The 14963-nt window shown below is 38.4% G+C and overlaps 1 pseudogene; it reads right to left on the bottom strand.

Moving 5' to 3' along the window:
* Positions 1 to 1186: 1186 nt before the first annotated feature.
* On the bottom strand, positions 1187 to 1332 carry LOC124097786 (U2 spliceosomal RNA; annotated as a pseudogene).
* Positions 1333 to 14963: the final 13631 nt, after the last annotated feature.

The raw sequence follows: 14963 nt of genomic DNA, 5'->3' as shown, positions 1-14963 counted from the left end.
TATTTGTGACTTTTCCTATCCCAGGAGCATTTTTTGATAGCGTGCAGAAAACAGGAATTGGTTAGCTGGCAAATCAAAATCTCCTCTCTCTCACCACTGCATTTCCTGAAAGACATCAAAATGCATCCTCTGTACTGGTTTTGGAGTAGTGATCTCCACGTTCCAGCTGAAGGCAAGTTTTGGTTTTTAGTTTTTGCTTAATTTGGAGGTGGGGGCAGGGATTGAACCCATGGTGCTTACCCACTGAGGCACATCCCCAGTCCTTTTTATTTTTTATTTTGAGACAGGGTCTCCCTAAGTTGCTTATAGCCTCACTAAATTGCTGAGGCTGACCTGAAACTTATGATCATCCTACCCCATCCTCCTGAGTCACTGGGATTAAAGATATGCGCCACTGCACCCTGCCACAGAGTTTTTAAGAACATGGAAATATCTATTAATGCCTCTCTTCATCTTATTTCACTTTTCTATTTTAAAATACAATGTTTCTGACAGAAGGAGAAACATGGCGGCAGGAAGGGAGTGAGCTGCCCCATGCCCCTTGCCACAGCACCCCCAGGTCTCACCTAGTCGAAATATTCCATCTCCCAGAGTGACCCCTATCCAGCTGCTCTCCGCAGAAACCACCAGCGCTATGACCCCACGCGGGACTCTGGGCTTCAGAGTTCTAGTAGGACGCCTGGCATTGGAGCAGCACCCAAAGCCCGAAGTTCTAATGCTCACAACACTCTGCGAGCACCTTAGCAGAATCACCTATCAATACATCTGCAGATTGCCAAGACTTCGTTCTGCTCCCACGCAGGTCACTCAGCTGCTACTACCCACAGCACAATGACATCATAAGGCTTCCCTCACTCACCAGGCTCCCCTCACCTAACCAGGCTCCTCCCACCTCACCAGGCTCCTCCCACCTCACCAGGCTCCCCTCACCTCTCCAGGCTCCTCCCACCTCACCAGGCTCCTCCACCTCACCAGACACCCTGGCATTGAAAGCAGACCGCCACCATCTGCCATCTTGACTCAACATTCTTGTCATATTAGGTGAGGGCAGTTCCTAGATCAGATCTCCAACAGCGAGGTACCAGGTTTTCAACCTTCTCCCTCCCCAGTGGTGGTAACCCAACACAGTAGCTGCCCAACACAGGTGTGCAGTGCGACCAGGGAGCTGCCCACGGGAGCCCTGGGGTGAGAGTTTCCTCAATTGGGAACTGCTAGAAGAGAGGGAGACAGGGCTAACTTTTGGAGCCTAACAGAGAGACTAGGAACTTGGAAATCTCCAGGCAAGAGAGGGTGATACTACACTTGATCTTAGCCAAAAGGCCGAGAAGCGATGAGAGAGGGTGATAGTACCTGGTGAACAAGTCACATAAGCGGTCCCAAAAAGAGACCCATGAGGTGCAGTCTCCCTGCAGGGACTGGCGGGTGCCACTCCCTGCATTCAGGCACCCAGCACCAGGACCAGTCTTCCCACCATGGTTATCTCCACCATCCTGAGGGCAAAGACACCAGCTTACAACAGACAACCTCACCTATTGGATGAGAAGAGAAGTAGGAAAGATAAGAATCTCCAAAGCTAGCTACAACCCTGGTTTCTTCCTTTGAGTTTTTTGTTTGTTTGTTTGTTTTTCCTCTTCTACCCCTCTATCCTCCAGCCCTCACATCACCAGCATATGTGAAACCAAGAACTTTGCATGAAATAGGACTTTGTGGACTGAGTCATCTGAATAATATAATAAAGAGGAGTTTTCTTTTTTCTTCTTTCATTTTACTTTCCCCATCCAAATTTTACTGATTTAACATCTGCATTTTTCTAAATACATATGTGTGTTTGTTTTATGTACTCCATTGTCATCCCACGTACTTGCCTACCTTAAATTACTTCCTGTCTATTCTCTTGCTACTAACCCTCTTCATTAGATTTCTCCTTCACACTTCCTAAGATATATGAACTCTATATCTTCACATCCTACCTCCTGAGCATATCATCCTATGCCCCACCCCCAGTTTATTGTCCACCATCAGAAACTGGAAACATTTTTACAAAACTAATGATTATATTTTAGATAATAATTGAATCCAACATTTCTGTACATCTAAACTAAACTGTAAATATCTTAATAATAACAAATTGTTCATAGGTGGTATATTGTTGATATAATGATCTGTTAACATTGTCCTTCCCCAAAAAGGAGAGTTATTGGAACCCTACAAGAACACTACAAACCTGTAGGGTAAAAACCATAAGACTCTAGACCCACAGAGCTGGAAAGGAAGATTCACAAGCAACATGAAAGACAAGGGAAGAAAGTGCCCCAAACAAATGAAGACACCACATCATTAGACTCATTGGCAGCCACAGCAGAAGAAATGACAGAGAAGGAGTTTAGGATGTACATGGTTAAAATGGTCTGTGAACTCAAGGAAGGCATAAGAGAGCAAAAACAGGCAGTGAAAGATCACTTCGACAAGGAGCTACATAAACAAATACAGGAAGCAAAATATCAGGGAGATAGAGGTTCTAAAAAACAAACAAACAAACAAACAAAAACAAACCAGAAATCCATGAAATGAAGGAAATAATAAACCAAATTAAAAGCTCAAATGAAAGCATCACCAACAGAGTAGACCATTTGGAAGACAGGACATGAGACAATAAAGACAAAATATATAATCTTCAAAGGAATATAGATCACACAGTGATAATGATAAGAAACCATGAGCAGAACATTCAAGAAATATAGGATAGCATAAAAAGACCAAATTTAAGAGTTATTGGGATACAGGAAAGCATAGAGGTCCAAATCAAAGGAATAAACAATCTATTCAATGAAATAATATCAGAAAACATTCCAAACATGAAGAATGAATTGGAAATCCAAATTCAAGAAACCTACAGGATGCCAAATGTACAAAATCACAACAAATCCACACCAAGGCACATTATAATGAAAATGCCCAACATACAGAATAAGGAGAGAATTCTAAAGCCATAAGAGAAAGGAATAGATTACTTATAGTGGAAAACAAATTAGGATAATGGCAGATTTTTCAACACAGACCCTGAAAGCTAGAAGATCCTGGAACAACATATATCAAGCTCTGAAAGAAAATGGGTGCCAACCAAGAATCTTGTATCCAGCAAAATTAAGCTTTAGATTTGAAGATGAAATAAAAACCTTCCATGATAAGCAAAAGTTAAAAGAATTTATAGCTAGAAAAATGATACTACAAAACATCCTTGGAAAAATATTCAATGAGGAGGAAACAAAAAGAAAAAATGAAAATCAGCAGAGGGAGATAGTACCCTAAAGGAAAAACTAACCCAAGAAGAAAATCAAGTCTAGTTAAATAACAAAAATAAACAAATACGGCTGGGAATACAAACCATATCTCAATAGTAACCCTGAATGTTAATGGCTTAAACTCACCAATCAAAAGACATAGGCTACCAGATTGGATTTTTAAAAAAAAGACCCAACAATATGCTGCTTCCAGTAGACTCATCTGAAAGGAAAAGGCATACACAAACTAAAGGTAAAAGATTGGGAAAAATCAAACCACTCACATAGCTGCGGAAGCAAGCAGACATGTGCTTCCTCCTATCAAATAAAGTAGACTTTAAGCCAAAGTTAATCAAAAGGGATAAAAATGGATGCCGCAGTCTGGCTGGGCACAATCAGGAGCCACTTGTCAAAAGAAACTAACTTTATTTTTAGAACCACACATGCCAAATAAAACAGCCTCTCAGGAAAAACCCTCAGAGCCTCAACTGCCACCACCGGCTTTCCACAAGCCTCTCTCTCCCACACAAGCTTCTCTCCACCTCCCACAATCCTCCTGCTCTTGAGGCCGATTGGCTGGGTCACGTGGGCGGAGCCAAAAAAAATCCCCCAATGAGCAGCTCCGTGGTCTGAAAGGGCAGGGAAACAGCCCAATGAGCATCACCGCAGAGGAGCCAATCAGCTAGATGTTGCTGGGGCCGCTGTGAGCCAATCATCAGCCGGCAGCTGGAAGTTTGCTGGGGCCCCTTCAGCTGTGGCTCTCAACAGATGGACATTACATACTGCTCAAGGGAACCATACACCAACAAGACATAACAATAATAAATATATATGCCCCAAACAATGGTGCAGCTATATTCATCAAACAAATTCTTCTCAAGTTCAAGAGTCAAACTGATCACAACACAATAATCTTTGGAGACTTTAACACACCTCTCTCACCACTGGATAGATCTTCGAAACAAAAGTTGAATAAAGAAACTATAGAACTCAATAATATAATCAATAACTTAAACTTAACTGACATATATAGAATATTTCAACCTGCATCAAGCAGATACACTTTCTTCTCAGCAGCACATGGATCCTTCTCTAAAATGGACCATATACTATGCCACAAAGCAACTCTTAGCAAATACAAAAAAGTAAAGATACTACTATGTATTTTATCAGATCATAATATAGTGAAACTGGAAATCAATGACAAAATTAAAAAAAATTACTCCAACACCTGGAGACTAAACAATATGCTACTGAATAAACAGTGGGTTGCAGAAGACATCAAAGAGGAGATCAAAAATTCTTAGAGGTAAATGAGAACATAGACACAACATATTGAAATCTCTGGGACACTCTGAAAACAGTTCTAGGAGGAGTTCATTGCATGGAGTTAATTCCTTAAAATAAGAAAAAAAACAACAAATAAATGACCTCATTTTACATCTCAAAGTCCTAGAAAAAGAAGAACAAATCAACAGTCAAAGCAGTAGAAGACAAGAAATAATTAAAATTAGAGTGGAAATCAATGAAATTGAAACAACAACAACAAAAAAAATTGAAAAAATTGACAAAACAAAAAATTGGTTCTTTGAAAAAATAATTAAAATTGACATATCCTTAGCTATGCTAACGAAGAGAATGATAGAGAGAACTCAAATTACCAGCATACATGATGAAAAAGGTAATATCACAACAGACACTACAGAAACACAGAGGATGATTAGAAATTATTTTGAAAATTTATACTCTAATACAATAGTAGATGTTGAAGGCATCGATGAATTTCTTAAATCACATGACTTGCCCAGATTGAATCAGGAAGATATACACAATATAAACAGACCAATATCAAGTGATGAAATAGAAGACACCATCAGAAACCTACCAACCAAGAAAAGCCCAGGATGGGATGGATACACAACCAAGTTCTACAATACCTTTAAAGAAGAACTAATACCAATACTCTCCAATTTATTTCAGGAAATATAAAAAGAAGCAGCACTTCCAAACTCATTCTATGAGGCCAATATCACCCTGATCCCAAAACCAGGCAAAGACACATCAAAGAAAGAAAACTTTAGACCAATATCTCTAATAAACATAGATGTAAAAATTCTCAATAAAATTCTGGAAAATTGAATACAAAAACACATCAAAAAGATTGTGCAACATGATCAAGCGGGATTCATCCCAGGAATGCAAGGATGGTTCAACATAAGGAAATCAATAAGTGTAATTCATCACATCAATAGACTCAAAGATAAGAATCACATGATCATCTCAATAGACTCAGAAAAAGCATTTGACAAAATACAGCACCCTTTTATGTTCAAAACACTAGAAAAACCAGGGATAACAGGAACATATCTCAACATTGTAAAGGCTATCTATACTAAGCCCCAGGTCAACATCATTCTAAATGGAGAAAAATTGAAGACATTCCCTCTAAAAACTGGGAAAAGACAGGGATGCCCTCTTTCACCACTTCTATTTAACATAGTTCTTGAAACACTGGCCAGAGCAATTAGACGAAAGAATTAAATGTATACATATAGGAAAAGAAGAACTTATATTAGCACTATTTGCTGACAATATGATTCTATACCTAGAATACCCAAAAAGCTCCAATAGAAAACTTCTAGAACTAATAAATAAATTCAGCAGGATAGCAGTTTATAGAATCAACACCCATAAATCAAAGGCATTTCTGTATATCAGTGACAAATCCTCTGAAAAGGAAATAAGGAAAACTACCCCATTTACAATACCCTCAAAAAAAAAATAGAATACTTGGGAATCAACGAAAGAGGTGAAAGATCTATACAATGAAAAATAAAGAACCCTAAAGTAAAAAAATCAAAGAAGACCTTAGAAGGTGGAAAGATCTGCCTTGCTCTTGGATAGGCAGAATTAATATTATCAAAATGACCATACTATCATAAGCACTATACACATTTAATGCAATTCCAATCAAAATCCCAATGGCATTCCTCATAGAAATAGAAAAAGCAATCATGAAATTCATCTGGAAAAATAAGAGACCCAGAATTGGTAAAGCAATCCTTAGCAGGAAGAGTGAAGCAGGTAGCATCACCATACCAGACATTAAACTATACTACAGAGCAATAGTAACAAAAACATAATGGTATTGGCACCAAAACAGAGTGGTAGACCAATGATACAGAATAGAGGACACAGAGACTAACCCACAAAATTACAATTATCTTATATTAGATGAAGGCGCCAAAAACATGCACTGGAAAAAAGATAGCCTCTTCAACAAATGGTGCTAGGAGAACTGGAAATCCATATGCAACAAAATGAAATTAAGCCCCTATCTCTCATCATGCACAAAACTCAACTCAAAGTGGGTCAAGGACCTAGGAATTAAACCAGAGACTCTCTAATAGAAGAAAAAGTAGGCTCTACTCTTTATCACGTGGGATTAGGCCCCAACTTCCTTAATAAGACTCCTATAGTGCAAGAATTAAAACCAAGAATCAATAAATGGGATGGATTCAAACTAAAAAGTTTCTTCTGAGCAAAAGAAACAATCGGTGAGGTGAATGAAGAGTCTACATCTTGGGAGCAAATTTTTACCCCTCACACATCAGATAGAGCACTAATCTCTAGGGTATATAAAGAACTCAAAAAGCTAAACACCAAAAAAACAAATAACCCAATCAATAAATGGGCCAAGGATATGAACAGACACTTCTCAGAAGAAGATATTCAACCAGTCAACAAATATATTAAAAAAAATGTTCACCATCTCTAGCAATTAGAGAAATGCAAATCAAAACTACTCTAAGATACCATCTCAATTCATTCAGAATGGCAGCTATTATGAAGACAAATAACAATAAGTGTTGGTGAGGATGTGGGGAAAAGGGCACACTCATACATTGCTGGTGGGACTTCAAATTGGTGCAGCTAATCTGGAAAGCAGTATGGAAATTCCTTGGAAATCTGGGAATGGAACCACCATTTGACCCAGCTGTCCCTCTCCTCAGTCTATATCCAAAGGACTTAAAAACAGCATACTACAGGGACACAGCCACATCAATGTTTATAGCAGCACAATTCACAATAGCTAAACTGTGGAACCAACATAGATGCCCTTCAGTAGATGAATGGATTAAAAAATGTGGCAATAAAAGAGAATAAAATCATGGCATTTGCAGGTAAATGGATGCAGTTGGAGAAGATAATGCTAAGTAAAGTTAGCCAATCCCGAAAAAACAAATGGTGAAATTCGTTTTCTCTGATATAAGGTGACTGACTCATAGTGGGATAGGGAGAGGGAGCATGGGAGGAATATAGGAACTCTAGATAGGGCAGAGGGATGGGAGGGGAGGGGAGGGGGCAGGGAGTTAGCAATGATGGTGGAATGTGATGGACATCATTTCCAAAGTACATGTATGAAGACATGAATTGGTGGGAACATACTTTATATACAAACAGAGATATGAAAATTTGTGTTCTTTATGTGTAATAAGAATTGTGATGCATTCCGCTGTCATGTTTAAAAAATAAAAGCAATTAAAAAAATACAATGTTTCTGTGTAATTTCATTTTGTCCTAGACAGAAATGACTTTCTGATCCACAAAGATGTCACAGAATAACATACTGCAGAAAACATCAAATTATAAGACATGTGCTAAGACCATGCCAACCACATCAAAGTTGAACATCTCATGGGGGCAAGGGGAAGCCCTTGCTTGATGACCTAGGTATTTCCCATCGTAAAATTGTTTATGTTAGTATTTCAAGTTAATTTTTGTTTCACTGCACAATCCAAGTAATTATGACAATTTTTCATTTTAGTTTGCAAATTTAGTTTGCACACAACATTAGTCATAACATCTTACAATAATCCACCACAACTAGACATGGCTCTCTACATACCTTACTTTCTGAACCAAAAATGAGACCCAGGGGCTTCTGAAAGGACAGAGTGTTTTATATCCAGCCTCTACCCCCATTTAGTCTCTTCTCCAATAGAAACAAGTTTATCCATATTAATATTTATCAATATTAATATTTATCAACATTTTCTACCAATAGAAATAAGTTTATCCCTATTAATATTAATTAATACATCAACACTGCCACTGAGATTATCAGTTTGAAAGCTGATCAAGCCACTCCTACATTTCAAAGCTTTTGATGTCTCCTCTTTTTCTATCTGATATAATCTAAACTTCTGTTTGGTCAAGCAAAGTTCCAAATACCCTGGACATGTAACAGTGGTCCACTTAACCTTTTGAATATAGCCCTTGCTGCTTATTTTTAAAGGGTCTTGTTTTTCTTTTCCTCTTCTCCCCCTTGCCTCCTTAACCTGGGGCAGAGTACAAGATTGCCCTGAATTATGTGTGTTCCACAGGAACAGGATGTTACCAGAAGATCTAGGGAGTGACTATCTCCCAAATTAACAAGGAAATTTCAACACACCATCTGGGTTGCCCCTGGGACCCCTGTCAGAGCACACCAGAATGTAGCCTTTGAAGAGCTTCTTTAAAAGTGCACTGTTTTCCTTGATGGGCAGAACCACAGCCTCTAGGACTGGAGTCCCCTTTGCTAGTAAAGCAATAAACTTATTTTTTCTTTTTCTCAAAAACGCGTCCCCTTTGTTGGATTCGCATCAGGCATGAGGACTGAGCTTTTGGTAACAAAATCGGCAACTCTCATATTCTCCCTCATAGAACCTCTGTCCAACCATTTTGAACTTCTTGCCTTGTCTTGCCTCATCCTTTTCAAGATTCTGTATCCTTGCACCCACAGTCCTGTCTGCAGAAGTAATCTTACCACATCCTACCCCACTCAGAGGCACTTCTGTTTATCCTACAAAACATATTCAAGTGTTCCCTCTGTGTATCTTTCCAAGATTCTCCAAAGAAGTTAGTTGTTTCTTAACTTACCTGTGCTGATATCACAGAACTCACAATCATTTATATCAATTTATCTATTTCGGTATTTAAGTCCTCTTCTAAGCTAAAGCTCTCTACAGATTTAAACAAACCATTGGATGGAGTTTTGATGGCTAGCTCCAAGTTATAACTGTCTAATAGATGCTGAAGTTTGTATTTTTCTCATTTTCATTGGGTGGGTTCTATATTGGCCAAAGCTACCACTTGGGGGAGATGTTGTAAAGATGGTACCAGCACTGGGTCGGGGAGGAGACAGACTAGTGACCTTTAATAATTCTTTAATAACTTTAATATTTTAATATCTCTCCCAAACTAAGTTGATGAGTCTATGACAATAGAAACATTCAGCATCAAAACAATCTGTTGGTTAATCAGTAACCAGCAGCCATAAAACAGAAGCTTCCAGGAAGTTTCTCTGTAGAACAGCAGCACATTTACAACTGGATCATTAGGTGGGTACTCCACATTAACACAGCTTAGATTTAATAACTGTTATTATTGTCTCTAAAAAGCTAATGTCAAAGGACTATCATTCCTTCTTTTGGCGGGTAACTAAAGAAGTTCAAGAGATGAAACAATTAGGGAAGTTCAAGAAGTTAGAGAGGTTAATTTGAATAGATACTAATACCAAAGAAGAGGGAACATAATTAACAAATGCTATATTTTCCTTACACAGAAGTTCTCTTTCAATCACCAATATAAACTCTAGGCAAAATGCTTTGACCCAAATATTTAGACTCCTGCTGACAATCAGAGTCAATGGCAGACTGATGTCATGACAAACAACAAGCAGTATAAGCCTTTACCTTAGAGTTCTGGAGCTAATTGGACAGAAAATCAGATAATACCACATTCAGTTTGGGAAACAGTATTTTAACTCCAGAATATTATAACAATAATGTACAGAGTTACATTTTTCAGACCTGAGCTAAGACAAAGAATATAATGCTTTACAAATTATTTCCAAAGAACAAAATGTAATTCTGTTGTGTTCACTTCCTCACAAACACCTCTAAAAAAGAGACGAGCAATTTTTTCTCATTCTTCAATTTTCATCTATGTTATTCACAGGTTATTTTTTTTTTCCTTCTTCTTCAGTGGGTGGATGGGAAGTAAAAAAATAAAAGCAAGTCTTCTCCCTTGAGTCCATAGTATGGTGTATCACAGTGCTAACCTTTTCCTTTGGTATCTAAGACATTGCCCCAGGTTTGGGAACCCCCCAATGTATACTCCAACTTCTATAAACAGCAGAAACTTTTTTAAAAAATGCTAAGACTGATCCAGACTCATACAAACCTTGACCAGAGTCTGAAACAGTCCTGTCCTATCTCTCCTTGCACTCTGGGATTTCTGATGCTATTTGATTCTAAGCCCCAGTTTGTCATTGACTACAGAGACAGGAGCTAGAATCCTGCCTCTCTTCCCCCAGAAGCCTCCATACTCTGTGGGGATGCTAACACAGTTTTTCCAGAAGTAATCGTCTAAGCTAAACCTAGATCATTTTTTGAAAAAAGAAACTAAGCAGCAATCAGAAAATACATTTCCAGGAGAAAAGAAGAATCAGAGAACAATGCCCACAGCATCCAATGAGAATTTGTCATCTCCAGACCTCAAAATTATCAAAATAACAGGCCTGTTACAAAGTGATGTCTTTCCGTATCAGTACATTTGGAGAGAATAACACACTTGGTCCCAAGATGTAGATTCAACTATGAAATTAAGTTCACCAGAATCTCTGAGTTATGTTTTCTAATTGCCTCTTTTTGAAACCATAGAAAGTCATTTTCTACTGATATTTTAACCAAATGAAAGATGTTCTTAGACAAATATTACTCAGACCAAATTACTTTAATGTGAAGTATATTAATAAGAAACTCTTTCCAAAAGTATAAACATGGAGAGCTCAGAGAACAAGTTTAAGCAAAGCTTTGTGAAACAAATAACCCTGTCCTTTGGCCCATTGTTCTGTAGAAACAACTGAAACCCAAGTAAAATATACAGAGAAAGCTGCAGAGGCCAGGGCAGCATCTCAGTCTCATACCCAGCTTGTTTCGCTTCCTTCTCACAATTAAGGGTCTGTTTGCTTTTTTCCTATTGATAAAAGCCAAAATAAAATCTTGAAATCAGATATTCAAATCCAGGCTTATTTATAGCTTCCCAGTTTCTTACCATGTGTTTGCATTTGGTTTGATCCAGTTCTGCATGATTAGGAAAATTAAGTGTGAAGTATCTCCTTCAACCTACTTCTCTAGCATCTGAGGTGCTTTGTAGCAATTTGAAGTGTGGTTGGCCCCTCACTCTGATGCTGAAAAAAAAATCATGCAAAGATAGACACCATCACCTGAAAAGCAAAAGAAATGAGTGTCTAGGCCTATGGAGGCAGTTTAATCATTTTTAAGCAGTTTACTGCTCAACGTAACAGCCCAGGCCCTTAAAAAGCCTGTTCTGACACTCTGATTTGTCCTGTGATAGAGTGCTTAACGCATAGGAGTTTAATATTCCCAATGCAATCAAACTTTGCAGTCTACAGAATGTGCCTATCATTTGTAAGCCAAAGGTCACATTGCCACTTACTCTAGTCACTCTAGTTACTATAAGATCTGTTACCACATGAAGGTTCTCTACCTGGTTCACACATAAGACTCATTGGTGGATGCCTAGGCCTCAGCTCAGAGTGTGTGAGGTCAGAGCATTGGCATCTTTTTCAATGATACACAGAGGATTCCTTCTCAGAGTTGTGTGAGAACCATAAGCAATCAGTGCTGATCTTTCAGAGTGATTGCTGGTGCATTGTTTTGGAGTTTGCTCCAAGAATTGGGTGTGAAAATTTAAGGTAGCCTTATTGTGGAAGCTACATTATAGTTTTCCCTATTGATGGGCATCTCCCAGGAAGTTCTCTGAAAACATGCAAATCTCCTTTTCCACAGAAACTAGCTGATATCCTTGCTGTTTTTCTGATAGCCTGGGACAAACTCTCTTGTTCCAGGCAAAGTATATGCTGTTATGATTTTATAAAGAAATGGAAAAATTGAGAGGTGAAATGACTTGATGAACTTCAAACTGCTGGCTGAAAAGTAGTTCATTAAAAGTTAATGATTAAGGGCTGGGGCCATAGCTCAGTGGCAGAGTGCTTGCCTAGCATATGTGAGGCACTGGGTTCGATCCTTAGCACCACATAAAAATAAACAAATAAAGGTATTCTGTCCATCTACAACTGCAAAAAAAATATATATATATATATATTTTTTTTTAAAGTTAATGATTAAGATTTTTCTATTTCTAATGTGTTTTTTCTCCTTATCTCCACATATGAATAACTTTTAGATGTAGCAAAGAAGTATGTCCTCTTCAAAAAGTTAGTGATGCTTTGCTTTAGAGCTTTGGTTCTCACAGTATCCTTTCTGAACCAGCAGCATGAGAATTGCTTGAGAACTTATTAGAAATGCAAATTCTCAACACCCACTCCAAAGCTGGAGCATCAAAACATCTAGGGGTGGGGTCAGCCCTTCAGATGATTTCGATGCTCTCAAATGATTGGGAATCACATTTTAGACAAAAGCTCAATGATAAGCCCTTTTTCAAAACTTTATTGAGACAGCACCCCATAAAAATATATATTTTTTTAAATCTCAGAGGTAAAGTCAGAGAAGAGTAATAGTTTTTGGAGTTTGATTGACAGAGGTTGGGTCTTTTGATGTGAAGACAGTAATCATGGGACAATTGTAGGAAATCATCCCCTAAACATGTTTTTCTCTCCTCCAGGGAGAGAAAGGCAGTTTAGTAATAGCCAAGGCAGGCAAGCAGAAACAGCTTAAAGAAAATGTGCTAAAGAAAGAAGGATGATTCCTTGGCAAAGAAGATACCAAGGGCTTAATCTGTCCCTAAACTAGCAGAATACATGAAAAAGGCATGATGGAGAAAAGTGAAGAGATTATCAAACCTACTCCTCTTTCCTCTCAGGTACACAGCCAGACACATCTCCAGCCTCCTGGCAGTAAAGGGTGACCGTAGGACAGTGCTCTGACCAACTGAATATGACCAGAAAAAGGAAAGATGCTACTTCTCCTCAGGACACACACACACACACACACACAAAATCCCTTATGATGCTCCTTTATCTCTCTTCTCCCACTGGCTAGGCTGGAAGCAGAGGATTCAGTAGAAGCCTCCTTAGCTCCAAAGCACTGTGGAGCCACAAGTTAGGAAGACTCTGAGTTTATAAATGTCTTTAGGGAAGGCTACCCATCAAATATCTGCACAGAAACACTATAATATTACGCCTGAAACTCCACTGGACTAAGCAAATGAAGTTTGAGTATTATAACAATGCCTAACATTTAAGTTAACATTTAAGTTAAGGAATTTAAGTCTTTGAGAGAGTAATTAAAATAAATGTGTATTTAACCAAAGCAGCAACACTGCATAACAGCTTCTTAAACCTACACCATGAGTGGCTGTAGGACAGTAGCTGTGGAATTCCCTAAAGACAAAAGTCAGCGAGCTTTGCAAAGTATCAGCCAGCAGGACTGCACCGAGTTCTTTCTGTGAAACTTCCTGATGGCACAGTATCCACTCATCCTCTCTACCAGATTGACCTTTCTAGTATTAGCCACCATATCCTCATAGTGCTTGGAAGGAAAGGTGATCTATTTAGAGATTGTGTTTGAAGTCCAACTCTAAGAATTGACCACAAGCATTATGATTGACATATTTTGGAAAATCTTTACTTCTCAGTCTCACCTTTTATTATGATTTTCCCAATTTCCATTAATAAATTATGACTCTCTTGAAAAATTTATATCTGTAGTTCAATATTCATGTATTAATTCAAAAAGTATTTGTTAAAAGCCTACCATGGGCCAACTCTGTTAGTTGCTCTAAATATAATAAAGAACATAAGACGGCTACATAATAGTTGGAGAAACAGATAACTCTCCCACCCCCCATCTCTGAACAGATTTTGACATGATCTTCCCTTGGTTTCTATCACACAACTATCTCCTTGTTTATCCCTACTCATTTCTCCATCTGCTTTGCATGGCAGTAATTAAATGGTACTGAATACTAGAATTTCCTCAAGTTTGTTTTAGCCTTTCTGCTATTCAGTTTCTATGTTCAGGCAATTGTATTTACATCAATGGCTTCAATTTTAACCTACTGATGCATGAATCACAAAATTAATATTTCTCTGGTGCAAATTTTCTTTGGAGTTCCAGACTCAAAATTATTTATCTACTTAGTGTCCTACTTGAGTATCTCAAGCACAATCTAACACAAAACAGAAGTCACTGTATCCAGCCCCACATTCCACCTCCATACCTAGTTTCTTTCCAACACAACAATTATTATGAACATTACAAATATCCATTCTGCTTTCAGTCCAGCCTCCTCCTCCCTGTCTCTGTGTTGGGTCAGATAAGGACTCAGACCTCTCAATTTTTTCCCCCTTCTCTCTTTCAGCTCAGATGATGTGATTCCAAGGCTTCAGTTCCCATCTGAATTCTGAGGGCTCCTAATTGTACAGACTCTGCGACTTCCCCTGAGTTCCAGATGTGCGACAAATGAGTGAAAGATTTTTGAGTTCGACTGATCCAACATGGCGGCCGGCAAGGAAGCAGCACTTTCAGTATCTCCACATTAACCGGATCAGAAACACCCATTAAAACAGCTACATTCTACCTACTGAGGAACTTCTAGCAAAATTCCGCTGAAAGGAGACCTGCCAGGAATTAGTAAGTTTATTAGAGGTGA

The sequence above is a fragment of the Marmota monax genome, unplaced genomic scaffold (assembly GCF_021218885.2).
Source record: "Marmota monax isolate L192 unplaced genomic scaffold, Marmota_monax_Labrador192_F-V1.1 WCK01_AAM20220418_F8-fsc00244, whole genome shotgun sequence".
NCBI classification, from domain to species: Eukaryota; Metazoa; Chordata; class Mammalia; order Rodentia; family Sciuridae; genus Marmota; species Marmota monax.
This window is presented reverse-complemented; position numbering and strand designations above follow the sequence as displayed.